At 50.8% G+C, this 9,279-nt stretch overlaps 1 pseudogene; it reads right to left on the bottom strand.

The window, feature by feature from the left end:
* Positions 1–4,808: 4,808 nt before the first annotated feature.
* On the bottom strand, positions 4,809–8,307 carry LOC149357701 (uncharacterized; annotated as a pseudogene).
* Between the last annotated feature and the right edge of the window lie 972 nt (positions 8,308–9,279).

The raw sequence follows: 9,279 nt of genomic DNA, 5'->3' as shown, positions 1-9,279 counted from the left end.
ATCTATACAGAACCGTGCGGCCCGTTTCATTCTCTCGAATTATCACCGGAACTCTAGCGTCAGTGCCATGAAATCTAGCCTATCACTCCCACTACTGACGCAACGTAGAAACAGATCCCGCCTTTGTCTATTCCATAAGATTTACTATGATAACCCCATCCTTAAGAGAAAATTTATAACGCCACCTTGCTACGTTTCAGCTCGGATCGATCATCGTCATAAAGTTGGTATTCTCTCATGCCAAACAAACCACTTTTACAACTCATTCATCCCCAGCACATCGGCACAATGGAATCACCTTCCCCGATCGGTCGTCGAAATAAGTGACCATTCTGTGTTTAAATTAGTTTTAACTAACTTTATGGTAACAGAGTACGTGTAATTCTTGCGCCCTGCCATTTATTCTTTTCAGCATATGTTGTAGTTCAAACAGACCTGGTGTTTTTTTGTTTTTTTCCCTGCTGTTTAAGGGCATGGCAGAATATGTGAACCAGTGTTTTCCTGCCATTTTCAACAACTTCCTCGTGTTTTTTTGTTTGTTTGCGTGGTATGCTTACTTTTATACTTTGCTCATAATTTCGTGTTAAATGACTGTTAATTTGTTTGATTGTATTTGCTGTAACCTACCGATTTGCGCGAGCCATATTTTTGTTCATTTTGTGTTACTCTTAACTGCTGTTCTTTTGTCATTTTGTCTATTTTACCCCACTCCCCTCTGTAATGCCCTCGGGCCCTGAGGGTACTGAAATAAATAAATAAATATCTCGGCGGACACATAAAAAGCGCCGTAAGGAAAGGGAGGAAAGTCGGAGTGAAAGAGGAAAGAGAGAAAGAGGTGCCGTAGAGAGAGAAAAAACTTTATTATGACAGGAATTCGGGGCACGCCCCAGGGTCCCCGCACGACCCCACTGCACTCAAGTGTTTATGTTCCTAACGTCCATAACACTGGCAGCCCGGCCGGTGGCGATGGTCTGCACGGCCGGGTCCTCCGAGCGCAGCAGGGTCTCCCAATCCTCCCAGGTCTTGAGGTTCTCTAGGTCCTGCGGGGGACGGGCCACTGGGCAGAGGGAAAGTATGTGGAGGGAACAGTCCAAGGGTTCTGGGTATAGGGCGCATGCCGCGTTGAATGTCCTCATTGGTAGATAATACAGGGTCGCCGTCCACCTTCCCATAAATACACCTACCGACTGACTCTTGCAAATATGCCTTCACAACCAAGTCGGGGAACTTGTGGACGCACACCGCCAAGCACAATATCTTCGACTGACACAAATCGTCCCTGCCCTGAATATCCTGCATTCTTCTGAAAGCCGGATTCGGGCCAATGATCCAGCATTACTCTCCATACACAGACCCCTACACCAAGAACTCCTCATTAAGCTACTCCGCTTAACATCCACCAGGAAAACCACGGTCAACGCCGTAGAGGTAGTGCTGAAGCACTCCACCGATTTTACGGCTCCGAACTGGACCCCGTACGGGGACACGCGGCCTGCGTGGTCGATGAAGCGGTCGCTGTGGTGGTGGATCGCACTCTTCCTCATCATTACACACAAACTCCCCCAGACACCTCCAACGAAGCTGCAGAGAAAGCCGCCATTGCCCTCGAAATGTCAACTCAAAATGCCGATACGTTTTATCAATCCAAAATTTCTCATGAGGCCGAGTCTACGTCCCTGCTTTTTGTGTACAGGGACTCGTCTGGCGCACCCCCGCCCCTTCATGTCGAGCGTAGTTGGTTGCCCGCGCGCTCCGGGATTCCTGGAAACGAAGCCGCCAACCTCTTCGTCCAAGGCTCTTTAAAGCGGACTCTGGCGGCCTCCTACCAGGAATTCACGAAGGAACGCGCGCACACTTTCAGTGAGCTGACGCAGGCCTCCAAAGGTTCGCGGCGTGCACTAAGTCCCTCCGCAACAGACAGGCAACCCTTTGGCCAATATCGCAAATACACATTATCCCCTCTACTCTCACTCTTTCTCACGATCATCCCTTGCCGTAACTTCATCCTGTACTCTGTACCGAACCTCTCGCTTCTGCCCTCCATCTCCTTTCTCATTTCCCGATGGATCCTCCCCGCATGGCGTAGAACACCTCAAGACCTGGGAGGACTGGGAGACTATGCTGTCCTCTGAGAATCCCATCGTACTGATCGCCGCTACCGACAGGACTGCTGGCGTTATTGACTGCAGGATCATAAACGCCTGAGTGGCATGGGGCCTAAAGGGAGCCCGGGAGCCAATCTTCTCCATACTGCTCAGTTCTTTAATAAAGTTTTCGATGATGATGATCCTCTCTTTGTTATGTTATTCCCTCCTTCCTCCCTACACTCACGGCACCGTCGAACTTTTCACCGTGAACAGACATAGTCACTGCACCATTTCCTTTCCTCAAAAACCAATTTTATCACACTGGTTCAATGCAAACAAATGAAACCATAGTAGTCACGAGAAGCAATCTGTGGCTTGAAATTGCTCTAATTCTACTTCTCTTGTAGAAATCTGGCGCAACTAGCACAGTGCTAGATATTTTTGGCCTTGAAATTAAGGGGCTCCCACATACGTAAGCAAAAATAGCAAAAGTTTAGAAAAACAACTAGTGCACCGTAGACTGTCGTGTATCTGGACGAGTGAGCCTTTCAAATCGCTCGATCGGCTTCACTCGCACTCTGCCTGTCTACCGCTGAGTTGAGAGGAGGTTCTCCCCCCCTTTTTGTGTAGGCACCACACTGTGCCTTTCTGATACTTTGTGAATTCGACTATGTTCAACCCCAAAAGGGTAATTTGTCTCACTGTATGATCTTTTGTTCGGAGCAGGCTCCACAGTGTATATATGTGTGTACTGAATTATTTGTTTGGTTTGTACACAATAAATTTCTCTTTGTGTGTTCAGTACTGGTTTCATGCAATATAGAATGTATTTTGTGATATGTACAGTGTGCTAAAAAAATTAAGGTCATGGTGTTTCTGGGCGGCCACCCGTTTTGTATGCATTTGTTGAGCCCCCAGTCATGAGTGTGTACGCAATGTTTCGTTTGTTTGCACAGTTGAGTAAACTAAAATTAATTGGTAAATTGGTTTTTGAGGAAAGGAAATGGCGCAGTATCTGTCACAAGTACATGCGGGTTTCTCGTCGTAGCACCACATTGCCTTCATATCGTCTTAATAATTGCAGCCTTGAGTCTGTGCCTTTTTATAAATATTTAGGTGTCTTCATTTCCCATAATCTTTCTTGGAAAGTACACATAGACCATGTAAGCAATAACGCTAACCGCATGCTGGGCTACATACGCCGTAACTTTAATCTTTCTTCTAGCTACGTAAAACTGCTTCTCTACAAGTCGTTGGTTCGTAGTAAACTAGAATATGCTGCATCTGTCTGGGACCCCTATCAAGAGACACTAATATACAAACTCGAATCTATACAGAACCGTGCGGCCCGTTTCATTCTCTCGAATTATCACCGGAACTCTAGCGTCAGTGCCATGAAATCTAGCCTATCACTCCCACTACTGACGCAACGTAGAAACATATCCCGCCTTTGTCTATTCCATAAGATTTACTATGATAACCCCATCCTTAAGAGAAAGCTGCAGAGAAAGCCGCCATTGCCCTCGCCATGTCAACTCAAAATGCCGATACGTTTTATCGATCCAAAATTTCTCATGAGGCCGAGTCTAAGTCCGTGCTTTTTGTGTACAGGCACTCGTGTGGCGCACCCCCGCCCCTCCATATGGAGGGTATTTGGTTGCCCGCGCACTCCGGCAATCCAGGAAACGAGGCCGCCAACCTCTTCGTCCAAGGTTCTTTAAAACGCACTCTGGCGGCCTTCCACCAGGAATTCACGAAGGAACGCGCGCACACTTTCAGTGAGCTGACGCAGGCCTCCAAAGGTTCGCGTCCGCTATACCCCCCGTGCACTACGTCCCTCAGCAACCGACAGGCAACCCTTTGGCGCACATCGCAAATACACATTATCCCCTCTGCTCTCACTCTTTCTCAGTATCATCCCTTGCCCTAACTTCATCCTGAACTCTCTGTACCGGGTCCCCAGCAGAGTGACGAGCCCCATGCACACATCATTACAGACTCGCAAGAGGCGTGCAGAAGATACAGCAGTGGACGCATATCCACTGCAGCCATTCACATACTCAAGGCGAGGACAATCACTTTTACGAGATGCTTCATTACGTGGACACCAGGCCATGAGGCTGTCAAAGGGAACCAATGTGCGGACGCCAATGCCCGAGCATACGCCAACCGGGAGGCGCGGACCGAAGGGGAACTGGACACAGTCACTAGACGGTATGGAGCCATCTTAGAACACCAACGAGCCCTCCGGAGGACCTACCCGCCTACCCACAAAGACCTTAGTAGAGAGCAGTCGGTTGCCTGGAGACAACTACAGACTAATACATACCCCAATCTGAGTTTACTCAGCAAAATCTATCCATACACATATGAAAACAAATGCCCGCTATGCGGTGAACACGCAACGCTTCACCACGTTACATGGGCCTGTCAGAAAATGCAGGCAGCGCCGATAAACAACACACCAACACCGGAGCAGAGGGAGGCTGCGCTGTCCAGCTCGAAGCCTGAAGAGCAGCTCAAGCTGATCGACAGGGCTCGCAAGACAGCAAAGGCCGCTGGGGCCCTAGAATGAGGGCTCCACCTACGCTGCGAGAAATAACCCTTCTACAATAAAGTTTTTCATTCATTCATTCATTCTCGCTTCTGCTCTCCATCTCCTATCTCATTTCACGATGGATCCTCCCCGCATGGCGTAGAACACCTCAAGACGTGGGAGGACTAGGAGACCCTGTTGTCCTCTGAGGCCCTATCGTACTGATCGCCGCTACCGACAGGACTGCTGGCGTTATTTACTGCGGGATCATAAACGCCTAAGTGCCATGGGGCCGTAAAGGAGCCCGGGAGCCAACGTGCTCCATACTGCTCAGTTCTTTAATAAAGTTTTCGATGATGATGATTCTCTCTTTGTTATTTGATTCCCTCCTTCCTCCCTACACTCACGGCACCGTCGAACTTTCCACCGTGAACAGACATAGTCACTGCACCATTTCCTTTCCTCAAAAACCAATTTTATCACACTGCTTCAATGCAAACATATGAAACCATAGTAGTCACGAGAAGGAATCTCTGGCTTGAAATTGCTCGAATTGTACTTCTCTTCTAGAAATCTGGCGCAACTTGCGGAGTGTTAGATATTTTCGGCCTTCAATTTAAGGGGGTCCCACATACGTAAGCAAAAATAGCAAAAATTTCGAAAAGCAACTAGTGCACCGTAGACTGTCGTGTATCTGGACGAGAGAGCCTTTCAAAGGGCTTCATCGGCTTTAATCGCACTTGGCCTGTCGGAACGCGTTGTTCAGTACTTCTCCTTTGGACCTACCTGTCTGACCGCTTAGAACAAGGCGGAGAAGCACGGTTTCTGCAGCGCTGGCACACGCGTTTCTTTGTTGTCCGCGACGGAAGGCTGATGATACCAGCCCCCCTCTTTAAGTGTGGATGTCTCTGAACATACTCCTTTCCCATTGTATGGTTTTGTAGACCCTAGTTGAGGGTCTGGTGTTGGGACCGGGAAATTGATACCCCCCCCCCCCCCCCTTCTTTTCTAGCACAAGTTGCTTTGGGTTTCTTCGAATTCTTTACTGTTTTGTAGCTGTGTTTGCTGCCTTGCGATGCAACTGTCTGCAGGCGGCCTCCACCTTGTACGTGTACGTTGAGAGGAGGTTCTCCCCCCCCCCTTTTTGTGTAGGCACCACACTGTGCCTTTCTGATACTTTGTGAATTGGACTATGTTCAACCCCAAAAGGGTAATTTGTCTCACTGTATGATCTTTTGTTCGGAGCAGGCTCCACAGTGTATATATGTGTGTACTGAATTATTTGTTTGGTTTGTACACAATAAATTTCTCTTTGTGTTCAGTAGTGGTTTCATGCTATATGGAATGTATTTTGTGATACGTACAGTGTGCTAAAAAAAATAAAGTCACGGTGTTTCTGGGCGGCCACCCGTTTTGTATGCATTTGTTGAGCCCCCAGTCATGACTGTGTACGCAACATTTCGTTTGTTTGCACAGTCGAGTAACAAAAATTAATTGGTAAATTGGTTTTTGAGTAAAGGAAATGGCGCAGTATCTGTCACATATCTCGGCGGACACATAAACAGCGCCGTAGGGGAGGGAGGAAAGTCCGAGTGAAAGAGGAAAGGGAGAAAGAGGTGCCGTAGAGAGAGAGAAAAACTTTATTATGACAGGAATTCGGGGCACGCCCCAGGGTCCCCGCACGACCCCACTGCACTAAAGTGTTTATGTTCCTAAGGTCCATAACACTGGCAGCCCGGCCGGTGGCGACGGTCAGCAAGGCAGGGTAATCCGAGCGCAGCAGGGTCTCCCAGTCGTCCCAGGTCTTGAGGTTCTCTAGGTCCCGCGGGGGAGGGTCCGCCGGGCAGAGGGAAAGTATGAGGAGGGAAGAGGCGAAGGGTTCTGGGTATAGGGCGCACGCCGGAGTGGGGAAGGAGGGATTATAGTGGGCTAGTGTAAGGGGTGAGGGGGGAGAGTGTGTCTGTACTCTGCGCCCGAATGTTGCTTGTTTGTTATCTAGGGAGGAGTGGGGGGGGGGGGGGTAGAGCTGGCGTGAGGCTCTGTAGGCCTGCGTAAGCTCGCTGAATGAGTGCATACGCTCCTTCGTGAATCCCCAATCCGAGGCCACCTGAACGCGGTTTAAAGAGCCTCGGGCTAAATTAAAAGGGTGGCGGCCTCGTTTCTGGGACTCCCGGAGTGAGCGGGCACCCATATCAGCTTCACTTGCCGGGGCGGGGGTGCATCGGGCGAGTCCAGTATGCCAAAAGCAGGGATACGGACTCGGCCTCGAGCAAAATTTAGAATCGCAGTTTTAGAATCACTTAAAATGTACCGGGCTTTCGTGCGGGTGATAGCATGTGCAATGGCGGCTACCTCTGCAGCCTCTAGGGAGGTGTCTGGAGGGAGAGGTAGTGTGAGGAGGGCGGGTAAAGAGGAGTCCACCACAGCTGCTGTCGATTCATCACCCGTGCAGGCAGCGTCCACCCATACGGCGTCCGGCTCGGGGCCGTACGCTCGATGGAGTGCCTTCGCACGGGCTCTGCGGCGCTGCTCATGGTGGGACGGGTGCATAATCCTCGGGAGCGGCCTGATGAGGAGCTCCCGGTGAAGGGGCCGTGGGATGGCGAGGTCGGTTGGGTCGTTGGCCGGTATTTTGATTCCGAGGGTGTCCAGGATATACCGACCTTTGGAGGTTTGTATGAGCCTGATGTATTGGGCCTGTCGGCGGACCTCCAGCGGTTCCCAGATCGTGTTATGGAGGCCCAGGCCTACCAATCTGCCTGTGGGTGTGTTGAGGGGAAGATGAAGTGCTACCTCGAATTCCTTGCGAATCAAAGCATCCAAAGCGTTTATGTCATGTTTGGATAGTTGTAACTATGGGGTAGTGTACAGCACACGACTGAGGACAAAGGCATGAATGAGGCGACATAGGTCGCGCTCCTTTATGCCTCTATGACGTCCCGAAACCCTGCGGATGAGGTGCGATATGGCGCCTACAACCTGCTTGAGCTTCTTGAGGGTGGTGGTGTTTTTGCCATCCTTCTGGATGCGAAGGCCCAATACACGGATGGTGCCAACCTCAGGTACCGGGTCACCATTCAGTTCAATGGCAATGGGGGAGCGTGGGCAGCGGTGGCTCTTAGGCAGGATGAGGAAGAGTTCGGACTTCTCTGGGGAGCAAGACAGCCCAATTGTCCGTGCGTACTTTTGTGTGAGTGTGGCGGCTTCCTGTAAGGTGTTCTCTATGCCGCCGTCACTGCCGTGGGTGGTCGTCAGGGTGATATCGTCGGCATAAAGAGTGTGCTTCAGCTGGAGAATAGTTGACAATTTTCGGGCGAGGGGGATGAGGATAATGTTAAACAAAAGGGGGGAGAGGACGGACCCTTGAGGGGTGACGATGCTCTGAAGCGTGTAGCAGGGGGAAGACAGAGGGCCGAAGTGTATCTCAGCTGTGCGGTCAGTGAGGAATGCTTGAATGTAGGCGTACGTGCGCACACCCACATTCAATGGGGATAGAGCAGTCATGATCGCCTGATGTTCAATGCGATGAAAAGCTTTGGAGAGATCCAAAGCTAAGACTGCCTTGGTGTGACCCGGAAGAAGCGGGTCAAAAATGTCATGTGTGAGTTGCAGCATGGCGTCCTGTGCGGATAGATGGGGGCGAAATCCCACCACGCTATGCGGGTAAAGATTGTTGTCCACCATGTGACTTGTGAGTCTCGCTAACACAGCATGCTCGAGGAGCTTCCCGAGGCATGAGGTTAGCGAAATCGGGCGAAGGTTATGAAGTGTAAGTGGTTTGTTTGGTTTAGGTATGATTTTTAACGTGCACTGGCATCGCACAGCACACGGGCTCATTTTGCGTTTCGCCCCCATCGCAATGCGGCCGCCGCTGTCGGGTACTCCTGCTCAGTTCATGAGCGCCTTAACCACTGAGCCACTGCGGCTGATCGTACGAGGGGAAAAAGTTGGTTTCTGAGGAAAGTAAATGGCGCAGCAATTGTCTCACATCTCGGTCGACACCCGAACCGTCCGGTAAGGGAAGGGAAGGTGCGAGTGAAAGAAGAGAGAAAAATTGGAGGCTCATCAAGGTTAAGCCCAGTGGATGCGAAGCATGTTAAGCAGCTGCCTCAGTGTCGATGGGGCTAAGTAACGGAGACGTGGTTTTAGGTTAATCGTCGTACTTTATTCGTTGCAGCCCAATAAACACACTCTTATGGTCCGTAAATGCATGACTCTTGGTTTGCACGTCACTTATTCTTCGCGTTCTTCATCGCTTTCCGTAGCACGCTGCAGCCTTCGTTTTGCATTCCTATTATTAACGTCCTTAGCGTTTGGAGGCATCTTGACCGCATACACGCCCGGCGCAAAGACGCTGGCGCGGTTGCGGGCACAGAGACTGACGCGACGGCGGGCGCGCGCCGCTTCATCTCTGGCGTGACGTCACATATCACGTGATGCAGCGATGGTGGCGCCGTCGCCGCGTCGCGCGCGACGGCGCGCACCGAAGCGTGGAGGCCACCGCAGGGCGACGTCCGACGGCGCGATATGAGGCCCCATCTGCAGCCGGTGTGACGTCATCACGTGACGTCATGTCACGTGACCCCACTTCAGGGTCAATGGTGGCCACCGCCGGGCGTCGCGCGAAGGCCCGAAACCTACGTTGATATGCTTCGC

Source organism: Amblyomma mixtum, chromosome 3, assembly GCF_055824585.1.
Source record: "Amblyomma mixtum isolate Tamu chromosome 3, ASM5582458v1, whole genome shotgun sequence".
NCBI lineage: Eukaryota > Metazoa > Arthropoda > Arachnida > Ixodida > Ixodidae > Amblyomma > Amblyomma mixtum.
The sequence above is the reverse complement of the archived record's forward strand: the minus strand, read 5'-3'. Positions and strand labels throughout refer to the sequence as shown.